The sequence below is a fragment of the Gymnoscopelus braueri genome (assembly GCF_963280865.1).
Source record: "Gymnoscopelus braueri genome assembly, chromosome: 2".
NCBI lineage: Eukaryota > Metazoa > Chordata > Actinopteri > Myctophiformes > Myctophidae > Gymnoscopelus > Gymnoscopelus braueri.
The window spans coordinates 52,670,991-52,689,020 of NC_137604.1; positions in this window are offsets into that span (position 1 = coordinate 52,670,991).

Here is an 18,030-nt window from a genome sequence, read left to right on the forward strand (position 1 = left end):
CCACTACGCCAACTGAGCATTTTCAAAATAGTAGAAAGAAGTAAAATAAATGCTACACAGCAAATGATGCAGGAAAAAAAAAAGCCAATGTACAAGTAGGCCTACACGACGTGTATAGTAGTATATAATAGTATATTATATTAATTATAATTATAATTATAATCACACACACACACACACACGCCAGGCATTGTGAGCTTGTAGATCTGCTATTTTTTAATGACTCCCAGGTCAGGACTCACGTGTCTGTCTGTCTGTCTGTCTGTCTGTCTGTCTGTCTGTCTGTTTGAAACAAAAAAAAAGTGACTCCAAAGCGCCACCTCGTGGTAGTATTTGGAACTACATTTACTGCACGAGTGAGTGAGGCAAATGAGGAGTGTGATGTCAACATGACAAACGACAAAGTCAATAGGCACCGACTGTAGGGCTGTAGTGGTTAATGTATGTGTTGTAATAACAATCTAAATCTACAAAGTAACTAGTATCTAAAGTTGTCAAATATTTGTAGTGGAGTAAAAGTACAATATCTGCCTCTGAGATGTAGTGGAGTAGAAGTAAAAGTACTGAAGTTTGTAAATACTCCACTAAAGTGAAAAAATACCTCAATATTGTACTTATGTACAGTAATTGAGTACACGTACTTAGTTACTTTCCACCACTGGTCAATACTGCAATGGTTCAGTTGTCCAACAGTTAATGATGCAACCCTAGAGTCTGTCAATACAGTATACATGTATAAGCCCACACTTCAGACCATCTAATACATCGTAATGAACCAGTAGTCCATCCATACCCGCATTTACACACACCGTCCCTCCGTCCGGGCTATGGGACCGCAGCGGTGACTAAAGATGGTCAAAGTGCTAATAAAAAGCTTAAATTTGGGGAAAAGTGAAGAATTGGCTGCCTCACTCCATGTATATGCCAATGGTCAATGCCCATGTGCAATTTCAGATTGATTAGTCACTCCAAGAGGAGAGAAACGAATGAGGATGGACTGACATAATTGTGTTAATTTTATAGTGGGATAGAATGGTAGGACTATTAGCTAATTTGATACTCTTGTCCAGTGATGGAAGAAGTACTCAATTTTCTTGCTTAAGTAAAAGTACTGTATCAATACCCTATTGTAGAAATAATATTTTACAAATAAAAATTCGGTATAAAAAATTTACTTGAGTAAAAGTACAGTATTGGCATCAATATGTACTTTAAGAACCAAAAGTAAAAGTACTCATTATGCAAAAGGTCTCATTTCACAAGTTTTCAAATGTAAAAAATGTATACAAATCCTTTGAAAATAGTAGATCTACAAGTTTATGCGAAGCGTTGTGAGCTTGTAGATCGGCTATTTTCAAATTGCCAAAGTATATACAGTATATACGGGGTAGGTCTGAAGTGGTGTTGTAATAATAATCAAAATCTACAAAGTAACTAGTAACTCAAGTTTTCAAATAAGCATAGTGGAGTAGAAATACAATATTTGCCTTTGAGATGTAGTGGAGTAGAAGTACTGAAAACTGGAAATACTCTAGCAAAGTAAAAAATACCTCAAATACTTGAGTAAATGTACTTAGTTACTTACACCACTGCTCTGTCTTTGTGAAGAATACCCGAGACCTGGTTCAATATACTATTATCTGTGTGATATAAATGAACACTCTGCTCATGGCCTCTAGCAATCTAGAACTACTTCTTACTATTCTATGGAGCTGATTCAATTATGAAGAATACAACTGATGAAGGTGCATACGATACAGGAATTCTCCGGTTAGCTCCCTTGTGCTGTGTTTTCTTATTGATACATCCAACTCTATCAAATGCGTTTAACCCATTAAGACCGGGAACGCATCTGTGTAATTTTTAGATTCCTTTGGCTATTCAAAATATACAAGCTCATAGCGCGGCACTGAGTGCCGCACTATGAGCTTGTAGATTTGCTATTTCTGAAAAATCGTGAACATTTGTGCAAATCTTTCAATATAATATATTGAAAGATGTTCGCTTTAACATATTATGTTAAAGCGAACATTTGTAACTCAAATCTTTGCTTCTGGGGGATTCTACAAATGTCTCTTCTAAATCGTAACAGTTTTCTGAAAACGTATGTTGCTATATATCAGTGGTGCTTAAAACCTTTTTCTTGCCAAGGACCCCCGAAATTAAATGTATTTGACCACGGACCCCCATCTGAAAATATTTGTTCCAGGGACCCCCCAGAAGCAAATATTTGAGTAAAAAATTTAACTTTTGAAAAATATACATACATTCAAATATTTGCACAAATGTTCAAGATTTTCCAAAAATAGCAGATCCACAAGCTCATGAGCTTGTAAATCTGCTATTTTTGAATAGCCCAAAGTATAAAATAATGGTTAAAGTGGTTACACGGATGCGTTCCCGGTCTTAAAGGGTTAATATCACCACGGGAGCCTTCTCCGCTGTTATACAAGATTGGCAAAGAGGGTTTGAGGCGGTTTTGAGGATTGGGAGAGAGCGTTTTGTAGACGGGGAAAGTTGTAGAGTGAGATTGGAGATGTTCCATCATAAAAAAAAGAGGCTTTAATCGATCTCTCCCCCAAGGACAGACAGATAAGTCATTGTATATCCAGAGGCATAATACACGTGATGTACAGCCAATGCCGTGGGCTCTCCCTCCGATGGGAGGCCGCATTGCTCTGTACCTGAGAAATGAGCACAGGGCTTTTCATTCTACTATACTTCCTGTCAGTTCTTCACTTTTGTTCTTTACCTCCTCTGCTGATTTGTGTCAAGACTTTTTCTCCTCCCCATATTCCTTAACCAGGGAGTATAATGCTTGCACGGTATTATCTTCTGTCACCGTGCAGACATGCAAAAGGCCTTGTGTTGCATTGCGTTGCATCGTGTTGTGTTGCAGTTGGAACTTGAGAGTTGTGTTGAGTTGTGCTGTCGCGTCGTGCCATGTGAGATTTCATTGCGATGCGTTGCATCATCACATTGTTATATACCACTATAACTTTCTGTGTGTGTTTCACAGTTGTTGTTGACAGTTATTACCCAGCAGGGTAATAACTGCACCACCTCACTGAGCCAGGGACCAGGCTGTGGACCAAAGCAAACACATTATTAATTGCAGTCAGGAGAGGATAATCATCAAATGTGTTCAACAGCTCAGGTAATGTAGTTTAAAACTGCTCTGTTCACTCTATGAAACTCTGTTGGTTAACCACGTGAAGCCTAGCGTCCCTATTCTGGCCCATTCTTTTTCTGGGGGTCATATTAGGCAAACATTTGGCGAGAATAGGCCATAATATCGTCCAATTTAGCAAAAATGGCAGATCTCCCAGCTTGTGTTATGAGCATGTAGAGAGACATTTGGCGTAGAGGGGAAATGAAATATGGTTTAAGTGATTATATCTGGACAAGAGATAGGGAGAAAGATAAAACAAATCACAATAATTAGAATAATTATCTAGATGACGTTCATCACGTCGAACCGCATGCATGATAACGGGAAAAATATCGTATCACGATTGGCAATATAAAAGAAAGTCCAGGGACACAATTACAGTGATATGATAAATATTCAAATATGTCCCAGGCCTAGACATTGATATGTTTTTGAACACGAGGAGAGAAAACACCCTGACAATAGAAAAATTGCGTGTGTGTAGACACACACACACACACACACACACACACACACACACACACACACACACACACACACACACACACACACACACAAATTTATTATTAAAACAAACAAAACTATTTGTGGAAAGGCTGGATAGCTTCATAGATAAACATCACCTACTAAGCACTCACCAATATGGATTCAGAGCCAATAGGTCAACCTCGATGGCAGTTATTGAACTGGTGGAAAACATTTCAAAAGCAATAGATGATACAGAGTACACGGTAGGGGTTTTCATAGACTTGAAGAAGGCTTTTGACACAATTGACCACGGGATACTATTAAAAAAAATGCAAAGATATGGAATCAGGGGTATTGCCCTCTCGTGGCTTCAGAGTTACCTCAATGACAGAAAACAATTTGTTAATCTAAATGGAGTTGATTCAGATACCCTACAAGCTACGTTTGGAGTACCACAAGGCTCCGTTCTAGGCCCTAAATTATTTATTCTTTATATCAATGATATATGTGAAGCCTTGCAGGATATGCGCTGTGTTCTGTTTGCAGACGACACCAGCCTGTATTCCTCAGGTCCAGACCTTGGGCAGCTCCTGCATGCAGTGGAAAATGACTTGAAAAACTTAAAAAAATGGTTTGACATAAATAAGTTGTCATTAAATATCAGTAAAACTAATTTCATTATCTTTGGCAATAAAAAAATAAATTTTCCAATTCATATAACCATTAATGATATTGAATTAGAGCAAGTTGATAAAACCAAATTTCTAGGAGTCATAATTGATAACAAACTTACTTGGAAGCCACATATAGAAACCCTAAAAAGAAAATTATCCAAAACAATAGCAATTTTACATAAAATAAAAAGTTTCATTAATAAAAAATCACTCCAGACACTGTACTACTCCTTACTACTGCCATATTTAACATACTGTGTGGAAGTATGGGGAAATACATATAAAACAATAATTCACCCTATCTTTTTATTACAAAAAAAAGCAATTAGAATAGTTAATTTGTCTGACTACTACGCACCAACTAACCCACTGTTCATCGAAAACCGCACCCTGAAATTAGAAGATCTGGTCAAACTCAACTCCACTGTAACAATGTACAAGGCTTACAATAGGCTACTTCCAAGCTGCATGCAGGAGCTGTTCAAACCCAGAGAATCTAAATACGAGCTCAGGGGAACCGCGATCTTTATGAAAGCAAAGGCAAGAACCGACTCCAAAGGGAGATGCTTATCAGTTATAGGGGTAAACCTGTGGAACTCTTTAGATAATGACATTAAAATGTCCAACTCAATAAAAACATTTAAGAAATTATATAAAGCAAAGGTAATTGATAGATATATAGCATCAATGTAGTAAATAAGTAAAAAGATGATTTTGTGTATCCATATATGTGTGTGTGTGCGTACTTACATATGCACATACATATATGTTTGTGGATGTGTATTAGAATGCATATAAGAAAATATCGAGATATATATTGATATATATTGATAAATATTAAATACAAATATAATTATGAAAGTAATATAAATAGTAATGAAAATTAAAAATAGTAATGGTAAAAATAATACTAGTAATAGAAGATATTGTTATAACGAAACTCGTAAAAGGTATATACAAATGTTTACGTATGAAGAGATATTGTGACCAGAAATGTTGTTTCTTTTTTGTTTCGTCTGTTCTGAAATGTAATATTTGAAAATTTGTGTTAGTTCATTTTCTTTTGTTTGAGCTTACGCTTTCTTTAAGCTACTACAGTATGTTAATTTATTTTAAATGATATTAAGGTGGGCAAAATAAGCTTCGGCTTCAGCCCATACCTTTTCGGCCAAATAGTCATCATGTTGACTAAGTTGCAATGTATATTCAACTGTTTTGTTTAAAAAGAAAAATTATGACCGAAATAAAAACTAACTAACTAACACACACACACACACACACACACACACACACACTGTGTTCCACTTGTCACCTTCTGTCTCCAATTAAATTACATAAACGTGCAAGCATGTGCTCACTGCTCACACGACCACAAACATTTAAACACACGTGAAAATGTACACACACACACACACACACACACACACACACACACACACACACACACACACACACACACACACACACACACACACACACACACACACACACACACACACACACACACACACACACACACACACACACACACACACACACACACACACACACACGTTTGTATTACTTCGTAACACTTGTGAGGACATCATTTTAGGACAGCTTTGAAAAAAGCAGAAAACAGACATTTGGCCTTCACAAGTATAGCAATACAAGTACACACACACACACACACACACACACACACACACACACACACGCACAGTCGCACACACTCTTAGACAAACACATATGTTTGCTTGCACACTCACACTTCAATCTTCAATGTACACACCTATACAGTACGCATACACGCATACATTATACGCACACGCACGCACACGCACGCACGCACGCACGCACGCACGCACGCACAGGTCTGATATGGGGATAACAGAGCAGGGAGTTGTGTTGACAAACTTGACATGGGTGTGAATGTAACTTGTGAACTTGTGTGCTTGTTCACCCTCCTGTGACATGACTCTTGAGGATTCTATCTTGAGGATAGAATACATGCACACACACACACACGCACGCACACACACAGTGGTATTGACTGCATTGTGATGTACAGTACAGTATATATTATGTGTGTCTGTGTTTGCGTGTTTGTTCACACTACATTAGTCCCAGGGGAAATGAGTCAGCGATGACTTCAATCTGCTCCCTGAGTGAGTGAGTGAGTGTGCATATTTCCATGAGGGAGTGGCATGCTGTGTCTCTCCCTCAGTCCTTTCATTATGCACACACACATATTTGTGCAAGTTGGTAAATAGCAAACATTTCATGCTGCAGTAGTTGTACTGGTGTGGGTGGAAAGGGTGAATAATTCACTTGATGGGTGTGAAAGTGGAAAGAGAGAGAAGGAGGGGAGAGAGCAGTGGAGGAGGAAGTAATCAGATTTTATTTTTTTTAACTCGCTGTCGGGCAGAAACCTCTTATCTCCATATATATATTTATAATTTTTATTTAGAGTAGCCAATTATGTTTTACCCCTTTTTCTCCCCAATTTAGTCGTTTTGCCAGTCCCCCTCGAACCCACAACCTCTGTGGTGGTGGGCAGTGACTTTACCACTGCGCCACCCGAGCGCTCTTATCTCCATATTTATTTTTTTTATTCGTAAATTAACGGCCTACTTGATCACACTAGTGTCACACAAAAGTATCAAAAGTAGCAGATCTACAAGCTCGCGTTTTGAGCGTGTAGATCTGCTACTTTTGATGCTTCCGAGTTTGAATCCTGAAAAGTAACAGTTTTGGACATATGAGGTTTCCAACCGACCGAGACGAATACCACAATAGCCTATAAAAAATACTCTGTTACAAGTGAAAGACTTGTATTCAAAATGTTATTTGAGTAAAAGTACAAACAAACAAAAATTGGCATCAACATGTATTGACAGTACGAAAAGTAAAAGTAGTCACTATGCAGAATGTCCCATTTCACAATTTATTTTTCAAAAGCTTTCAAAGTTTTACACAATCTTTAAAAAAAATTGCACACAAGCCGCGAGAGAGGGAGAGAGAGAGAGATGACAGAGCAGGGAGTTGTGTTGACATGGGTGTGAATGTGACTTGTGAACTTGTGTGCTTGTTCACCCTCCTGTGACATGACTCTTGAGGATTACAGCATTCATAACCATAAATAGAATGCACACACACACACACACACACACGCACACAAACACACACACACACACACACACACACACACGCACACGCACACGCACACGCACACGCACACACTCTCTCTCTAATCGTTGCTGTCGGGCAGAAACTTTGCATCTCCTTTAACCTTTTATGTTTGTTTGTTTTATTTCGTAAATTGATGCCTTACTTCACCATAATACGGTGGTTCACAAAAGCAGCAAAAGTAGCCAATCTAGAAGCTTGCAACCCGTCGCAATGCGGCAGCTTGGAGATCTGTTATTTTTTAAAGTGAAAGTGAAAGTAATTAAGTCTGTCTGTGGGTTTTATAAATGTCTATCCAAAGAAAAGTATTAACAAGTGCTTGTGACTAAATAATAACTATATTGGATATGTGGGAGCGTGTACCTTTTGTGTAATTGTGTAATTTTGTTTTGTATTTTAATAGATTTGTATTTTCCAGTGTTCGGTTAACTATTTTGATAGTATTGTAAATGTGCATGTTTTTCTGCTTTAATCAAGAGATCACTTAGAACAGCTGCTTTGATTAGGTACAAACAGTCTGGGTCACAGTGACTTGATTCAGTACAAGTGGATACAAGTGGAAAATACAGCCTTGAGGATAGACCGGAAACATTTTTCTTACCGTTTTTGTTTGAGTCAGTTTTCACATTTTTTAAGAAACGTTTTTAGTTTGAATAGATGAAGAAAATGTACTTTGGAAGTGGACTCTGTTCTTTTTTTTCCAGAGTAAGTAACATTTATAGACATTACATACAAGGTTTCCACCAGACAGCGACGATTATGCTAATTACCTTTATTTAGCCAAACCAAAATAAACACAAAATGCAACACCAACATCTGTTGCTTGTCAACTGACTGACCCCAGAGCACTAACACTGACCTCACCACTTAAGTCCTATAAACCAACCAAATATTGGCACATCATTTGCATAATCGTCGCTGTCGGATGGAAACCTTGTATGTCCAAAATCGTTACTTTTCAGGGAATGGAAAAAATAACCTGTATTCCAATGGATTCAATGTAGTTATTTAGTCAAAAGCTCTTGTTAATAAATGGTGCATTTATAAATGGTAAATGGTGCATTTATATAGCGCCTAGGCGCTTTACAATGATTACATTCACCCAGTCACACACATGGCGGAGGAAACCATGCAAGGCACCAACCTGCTCATCGGGAACAATTAGGGGTTCAGCGTCTTGCTCAAGGACACTAATCTATTCTGTGGCAGTTTTTTCCCCGTTAAATCCGGATAATGGACCTGCGCCGCCCCAATAGGTTATTCTAGCACCTGCTCTACCCGTCACCATTATGCCGACACCGTTATTTGCGCATGGAGGTGTGTTATTTGCGCATGGAGGTGTGCCTGTGGGCGTGTTGTTGCTATATCCCCCACATTGCAATTCTACAGACACACATGGGTACGGGTTTCGGGGGGGGGGGTTAGTGGAATCTAATACCACCCGCTGGTTTATAAAATCACCCGTCAAGTGCACACAGACACTACAATGGCTTTGTGCGTTGGACCATGAGCCGTGTTGCCAGCCTTGGCGAGAAATAAGCAACCGCAGTCCGCAGGTCTATGAAAACAAAAAGAAGCAACTATAAGGCCACATGAGCACTTCAAACTACTAACTAGAGCTTTCATATCCCCTAAATATTTCAGCCCGGCTCGACTAATAATTGACAAATTAGGCCCAGCCCAGCCCGTCAGTCATTTTTCTAAAGAAGCCTTATTTCTCATTAAATCTTGGTAATTCGTTAATTCTTCCAGAAGTCTATATTTTATTTAAAAAACAGCTTGGAGCAAATAGGGCTATATAAATATACACTGCCCCATAACCATTTTAAAAATTATTATGGTTATTCTATGAAATATATGTTTCATAGAATAACCGTAATCATTTTTGCGATGGAGAAATCACATCCAATGTTACCTTCTAATGCCCGCTGCCTGTGCTCTCATAGTGTCTCATTTGAAGAAATAATCCAACATTTACTTTGAGGTGAAAAAGACATGAAGAAAGCTCAATAGTCTGAAGATGTCATGTTATGGTTTAAACTTTAAAGGGGGCTGCTGCGTCATGACAAGACGGATTGATTGATTTGACCTACTTTTGGTTGCGCTGCCCTGTTGATTAATTATTTGGCATCAGCTGGAATATATAACTATTTTAAATGGCTTTCATATACTCTTGGGGATCTGACTAATATGACAAGTTGCTTACTGTGAACACAATAGCCTACGCTACAAATTAATTAATATGTGAATTTATTTGGATGTAAAAAAAAACGTAGACCCGGCTCAGCCGGTGCCGACGGGTTTGGGCTAAAATCTTAAGCACTTACATTTTTTATAAGATGATCGGATCATAGTGATTTTCATTTTGGCTGCTGTCTCATTAAACCCATGCTGCGGGTGAATATTATATTATAGCCTATATTATATATACAAGTAAGACGCGCGAACGCGGGAAGCGAACGCAAAAAAAATAAAATAAATATGAAAAAAAAAGATTAGAAAAAAAGTAACCAATAATTTTTTTTAAAAAAGAATACAAAAAAAATCTGCGTTAAAAGGAGCATTTCATTTAACATGGGGTTTCAATGGGGAGTTTTTAGGAGCCTTCTCCGGGGCGTGGCTTCCAGGGGAAGGGGCGGGCTTAAACGCAACCTTGACAGGTGTGTTCAGTTTTCAAAGACCTTTCATTTGATGTATGGTACGTCTAAATTGGACATTTACTTATCTCAGAGGAGCTGCAGGCAGGCAGTGCACACAGACACGCACACACACACACACTCACAAGCCGAGCACGGTTTCATAGTAAGCTCCACTTGCGCGGAGGCGCGCCTTCGGCGCGCCTCCTTCCGCTGCGTTCGCAATTAGCCTATATTATTATTATATTCCCCGCGTAAACGCTACGTTCATGACCCCCCAAAATAACCATATTTGAACTGGGGACCCCCCCATTTTGTTTGACTCGGTTCCACAGATAAATATTGTGAAAATAGCAGATCTACAAGCTCGCCAGGCGTTGGGTGCTCCATTGTGGTCTCGACCCACAGGTTGAGAACCACTGCATTAAAAGCTCCAAGCAAGTTACATGTCTAGTATGTTGTTGACCACGTAATGTAATGTTTTTGGTTTAGTGATAGGCTACTCCGTGGCGCGCGCGCGCCTCATTGTATGCTGTCCAAAATAACAGATCTGTAAGCTGTCGACACGACATGACGCAGCGCCGTTGATAGCTTGTATGTCTGTTATTTTGGGTAGGTAGGCGACGCACATACGCATCGCAGCAATGTGTCTGGGTTTGAGAGGCTTTGATTGATGTAAACTTAAAGTTTAGCTCTGTTCGGGATTACTGAACAAAGGTGGATGATGAAAGATAACGGGGACAATATGGATGTAATGTAAGTTAACTTTAACTCTTTGACTGCCAGAGTATTTTCATAAAGTACTCCCCCATTGCCAGCAATTTTCGAGTTTTTTTTATTTTTATATTTTGAAAATTTTCATGAAAATAATTGATCAGACTGTTTTATAAAGACGCAGCACAAATCCGCCACTAGAGAGCAGCACATGACAGCCTGATCAGCTCCTGGGGTCACTGTTATCCTTCTTGAGCGATTAGACAGGGAAAAACATGAAAACGGAAGTGACGTCGTCCCAGATTGTTTTGATCGCCAAAATTACGATGTGATACACGACGGCGATGACTGATCGTCACCCAGACCATAGATTATAGAAGAGAATCTGTCCGTTTGTCTGTCATACCGTGTGAAAAACCGTTTGTTTACCTATTCTTGACGAAAATGACTGGGGGAAAATAATCAAAAACCGGAAACGGAACCCAGGACATGAAACCGGATGCAGATATGGGTGAAGTAAGTGGAACTCGAGAATAACATTGGATTTTAAGCAGCATAGCGCGATCAGAGATTAAACAATGAACGCAAATCCAACGCGTCAAACGCGTTAATGGCGTGGGTGGATTAAGTAGTAATTGACGCGTTTTCGAGTCAATGGCGTTTATAGAGTTAACTGCGTCACTTCAGAGGAAACTATGGAGCAACTTCAGAGATGTTTACACACCCCTGGAATCCATTAGAATGGTGGAAATAGAACGAAAACAGCCAACGTGAGTACATAGGCTATAGACCTTTCCTAAAACTGTCCAATTTATTATACCCATGTGCTACTGTTTGTCTGTGTACCACGTAGGAGCGTTGTCGCAACATGATGTAATTAATTATTTGGGAGCAGCCAGTGTGTACCAAACCAATAGTATACATATTTTAAATGGCTTTCATATACTATTCCGGATCTGACTAATATGACAAGCTTATTGTGAACACAATAGGCTACAAATTAATATAAAAATGTATTTGGATAAAATAAAAAAAAAGAAGGAAAACAAGCCCAATGTGGCTTATAATAATCAGACCAGGCAACAGTGCAGACAGGTAGATAGGCTAGAGCTTGGATCGGGATGACGGCTAGCGCAGTCTTCTCTTAAAGGCAATGGCTTCTGGCACGGTGATTGGTTTTATCATTGTAACGCCCAAACCACACCTATGCATAATGTAACGGGTAGCTCAGGTGTTTGGCGGGTGAGGGGGGTGCCATAGAATACCGAATTTTGCGGGGAAACGCCTCTTGCCTAGTCCGAAATCCGAAATTAGTGGTTTGTTCAAATCTGGCCCTGAATAGAGCCAACTCTGGGGCCCCGGGGGAGCCCGGGATCGAACCTTTCGGTTCCCAAGCAGCCGCTCTACCTACTGAGTCACTCCCACCACGGTACTTTTCATTGCTTAAATATTTATAAATCTACCAAAATACAATGTAGCAGATTATCAGTTATTTTCTTGACTTTTGTGCAACACTCTTGTATGAGTAGTGTAGTAGGGCATTCATTTACAAAATAAAATAAAAATGTTGAGATATGGAGATACAAGGTTTCCGCCTGACAGCAACAATATGTTTGTAATGTAGCCAGCGTTACCGACCAAGAAATTGCTACTGTTTGGAAAGAAAATGTCATCTCCAAAAGGACATGGGATTATAGTCCGTGACTGTGAGGGAAGTGGCATTGAAATTCAAGACTCTCCTCCTACTATTGCCTGGCCTGCTTGTGGTGTTGTTGGTGAGTTAAAGTTGATTGCAACTCTGCTGTCACACTGATTAAGTCACTCTGGATAAGACATGTCAGCCAAATGCCCCAAAAAAATTATCCAATTTAAGTCAAACGCCTTTGTCAAGATTTAATTTAAAGGGCCATTTCATCCGTAATATTCCTAAATTTGTCTCCATTTTATTCTAGTCAGTGCAATTATTTCTGCAAGAGAGTTTTGCTACGCTCCGTTATTCGATACTTGATTGTACTTTGTGTTTAATGTGCCAACTATTTAAAAAGCATTTACAAACTTTGGAGAAATATGTTCACAAAATGACTCCTCAGTCTGGCTAAAATGTAAAAAACGGATCATTAAAGTTGAAGTAACAGATGTTACAATTAGGATCAGAGGATGCCTCTGTTGAAGACAAAGTATATTCCATATCAGAAGTTCTAAAACTTTTTTTAATTTCAAGGACCTCCATAACAAAGAGCTCTGCACAAATAGACAAATGTAGAGTATGGAATGGTACGAAATTGACCTATAAGGGTCCATTTGCTTCCATTTGTACACTCTCAGTCTCAATTACAGACCTGTACGTGTCCATTTAGAACTCCCTCAAGGAACCCCGAGGGTCCCATGACCCCACTTTGAGAACCATTGCTATAGCAGATTCTACACTGTAAGCACTATGAGCTTGTAGATCTGCTATTTATTTATTTTTATCGTGGAAATTTGTGCAAATCTTTGACTATATATATATATATATTTTAAAGCGAACATTTTTAACTCAAATCTTTGCTTCTGGCTGAGGGTCCCTGGAACAGCATATTTTGAGATAGGGGTCCGCAACCAAATACATATAATTTTGGGTGGTCCTTGACATGAAGAAGTTTGAGAACCACTGATATTATAGCAACATACGGTTTTAGGAAAACTGTTTTTAGAAGACATTTGTAGATGCGTTCCTGGATCGTTCCTGGGTTAAAGTTAGTTTGTTTTAACAAAACATTTCTACTTCTGGAGAGGAGAAATAAAACATTTGCTTCAACTGCCCGTCAATAGGCTCCTGCAGAGGCCTCGCTATAAGACAGAGAAGAGCTAATAGGTGAGGTTGGTGGAGAAAGAAAGTCTGACAGCACAGACACCCCAGAATACGCACCATAAAGCAAGGACATATAAATGCCTCCCATGCACACAGACAGTACATCAATCTATTTTACTGCTCCCTTTCTCTCATAAATCATGCTAATGCAGTGTTTTAAAAGCCTCGGGACAAAGTAAACTTGGCCTCAAATAGTAAAAATGTATATTCAATATGAAACGTAACCGTAATATTAAGTTTAAGTTGAACCCAAATAAGTTAAAAGGAAATGTTGAGAGCAATTAAAGGGATAGTTCACCCCCAAAATGACTTCTATCAATTAGTCACCCCCCATGGAGACTTGAATTCATGAATATATTCATTTATAAGCCAATAATTTGATGACCAGCAGCGGTTCTGGTAGCAGACACAAAGGGTCTCCTTTGTGTCTCCTACCGTAACTGCTACCTACCGGTCCGCTGGTCATCAAATTAGTGGCTTTGGAATGCGACAAAAAAAAAAATATATCCATGAATTCTCCATTTGGTGAATAATAGATAAACCAAAATAAAAAAAATTGGGTGAACTATCCCTTTAAAACTGCTCACCTAGCTGATCGACCATTTTGTCAGGAACGTGAGGCAGTGATCAGGTCATGATGATGAATACAAATTTGCCTGTCCAGGATTGTGAGCAACAGTACCTACAGTAGCAGTATGTGAGCTTGTAGATCTGCCATTTATGTTGTATGGCAGTGTCAAACTTAAGTGGTTAAATATGCATTACACACACGTCGGAGAACACAAGTTCCAGATTCCTCCTCCTATCCTCTCCAGAAATGACCCCCCCAGCCCCCAATCCCCAACTGTTTACTGTACATATATGTTTTATTGCTACTATAGTGTTGATGATGTATATTATTGACATTGTATATTATTGTATGTCTTTAAATGTCTCAGCGAATTGATTACACAGGACCACAATGGAAATTAGCCTTCAGATTATCCTTTTAGTACCATTGTATAATCGTACTACTGTACTATTTGCAAACTGTTAATAAAGTATTAAATCAATCAATTGCTGCCTGGCAACAAATACAGCTTCAGCAAGTTTTTGGACTAATACTGCTTAGAAACAACAAATGAATTCCCGGAAGACAAAAGAATCCTTGGGGAAAGAAAGTCACTGGTGGTCTTGAAGGCTTAAACCTTCGAAACCTCTTGCGGTTCCAAAACGGCTTACACAGCAGGAGCTTTGGGCTCCTTATGCGCACCGCTCAGTGGAAGGTCTCTGCTGCATGACGGAGAAAAGGACAGGACATCTGTAATAACCAATAGGTTCTCATTGCAGGGCCAGACGCACACCAAGATGACACTGCCAATACTGGGGGCTGTATTAAAAATGTATGGAGCGTGCCAGAAGAATGACACATTGTGTGTGTGTGGGGGGGGGGGACAAAACAAAGCAATAAGAAAGGAAGAGGAGAAATATTGAGGAAGAGAGGGGGTTGGGGAGTGGGGTGGAGGGGTGCGGGGGGTATGAGAAGGAGAAGGATGGAAATGAAAAGCTGAAGGGATAAACAAAGCGAGCTGGATCTGGGAGAGTAAGATTGGTGAGAGATGTATTATGGTTAGTGGTGTGGAGTGCGTGCGTGCGTGCGTGCGTGCGTGCGTGCGTGCGTGCGTGCGTGCGTGCGTGCGTGCGTGCGTGCGTGCGTGCGTGCGTGCGTGCGTGCGCATGCACTTGGGTGGCATGAATACGAAGACAATAATTATGCAATCATAGCTGAAGATTTTCCACATTGATATTTTACCCTAAACTCACGAAATTAAAACAAACATGGATTTCTCCATACGAGTATTTTTTTTTTAAAAACATCCACTAGAGTACAGTAGCTTACAGAAAAACACGCTGATATTCTCAATAGTCTTTAGCTGACACTCCCAGGTCTGCGTTCACATATTGTTGTACACACGAGAAGCCAGCTGGCACGCCAGACTGATCACTGCCAAACCACTGCTCAGCAAAAGTCTACACTTTTATCAACTTCATGGCCTAGCTCCACACACACACACACACACACACACACACACACACACACACACACACACACACACACACACACACACACACACACACACACACACACACACACACACACACACACACACACACACACACACACACACACACAGTAGTTGACAGCATTCCATCTTCTCCTCTTCCTCCTCTTCCTCGAGCTCATTACCGTACCCCTGCTTGTTCTTCACTTCATATCCGCAGCATTTTGTTTACTGTGCTAATCTACCATCTCATCTTGGAGGGAACCAGGGCTATAGGCTGATGATAATGACGCTGTAATTAGCTGATTAGGAGTGGAGAGCTCATTAAGAATGCTCGCCAGAAGAGACACTTGATTAGATAATCGTAATCACGTGTCTTTGAATATTGATGCAAGTCACATTGTGGGATCATTAAAGCATGTGAGAGTGTGTGTGTGTGTGTGTGTGTGTGTGTGTGTGTGTGTGTGTGTGTGTGTGTGTGTGTGTGTGTGTGTGTGTGTGTGTGTCACACGCGCACACACACACTTCTTCAGCTTAATTACGCATTCAGCTTAAGATTTTCCACATTGATATTTTGCCCTAAACTTTCACAAAATTAAAACAAACAGATCTCTCTATATTTGTAATCGTTTTTATTTTTTACCAAAAAACTGCAGGACATCCACTAACTAGTAGCTTACAGAAAAACACGCAGATATTCTCAATAGTCTTTAGCTGACGCTCCCAGGTCTTTATTCCAATATTTACTGTATCTCCTCACAGTAAATCATTTATATTATATTAATGCACCGACTACTTCCAGTAGAGGAGAATGCTCCCCATTGACAGTATCTGTCAAGTGCTTAGGTCTGTGTTAACCCATTAAGACCTGCTGAGGCCGATTCTTCTAAATCGTAACAGTTTTCTGAAAAACGTACTGTATGTTGCTATATCAGCGGTGCTCAAACTTTTTCATGTCAAGGACCCCCACCAAAATTATATGTAGTTGGCCGCCGACCCCCATCTCAAAATATGTTGTTCCAGGGACCCCCAGAAGCAAAGATAGTAAAAGAAAGAAAGTAAAACATGTTCCTTTAAACAATACATTCAGAGATTTTAACAAATCACGATTTTTAAAAGATAGATCTACAAGCTCATATCGCGGCACGAAGTGACGCGCTATGAACTTGTATATCTGCTATTTTTGAATAGCCAACCAATGTGCTATATATATATATATATATATATATATATATATATATATATATATATATATATATATATATATATATATATATATATATATATATATATATATATAGCTCAAATCTAAAATGACACAAATTCTTTCCCGGTTTGAATGTGTTAAAATGATGACCGGGGCCTGAGGTGGACAGTGAGAGACAACAGCCCCCAGCAGAGACCTGGAGGAAGTGGATCTGAACCGTTATGAGGACATCTGGGGGTGTTCAGGTTGGTTTGTTGACTGTCAAGGTGCCATGACGAAGCTTTAGCGCAGCGATTCTCAACCTGTGGGGCTGGGGCCCACTGGTGGGAATTGGATGCGGGCAGCAACTGGAAGCGTGTGAAGGGGGGGGATGTGAACATTTATGGAGGTTGAAGACCCAGGCAGGGCGTGCTGCAGCATTCTGGACCAGTTGAAGGGGGTTTGAGGGAGCATGGAGGAGTTCCAAATAGTCAAGCCTGGAGATGACTGAGGCTCGGATAAGGAGCTCGGATAAGCTTGGATATTCAGTGCAGGGGTTTATGCCTGCCTTGTTTGTATCCATCTGTCTCTGAATAAATTACACTCAAACATTCATTTTTGTCTCTCCTGTTTGAATAAAACTTGTGGCACATGAAGCCTAATTTATGCTTATAGGAGAAAACGCATCGGTGTGTTTTTCAGTTGAAAAATATGACATTTTTGGTGAGTGACAAAGTCACACAAACACACTTTCACTGAAGCATAAAGTACAGCCTTAAAGCACTCAAGGAGAACCGTGGCACACCACCACCACAATTATAACTCTGACAAACATTATACCATAGGTGAAATAGAAGTCAACAACTACCAGTTCCAATTTAAGTGATGCTCATTGCAATTTACAATTAAGGCATTTAGCAGACGCTCTTAATCCAGAGCGATTTACAGTACAAACACAAGGTCAAATGCATAGAAATGGTAATATAGGATAGGTAAACCAATAACCTACAGTATCATCAGTCTAAACAGTATAACATAAAAAAAATATCCAAAATCTGTACATTGAAACTATACACACTCATGAGAAAATCACTGGGTGAGAACATGGTAAGATGAGCC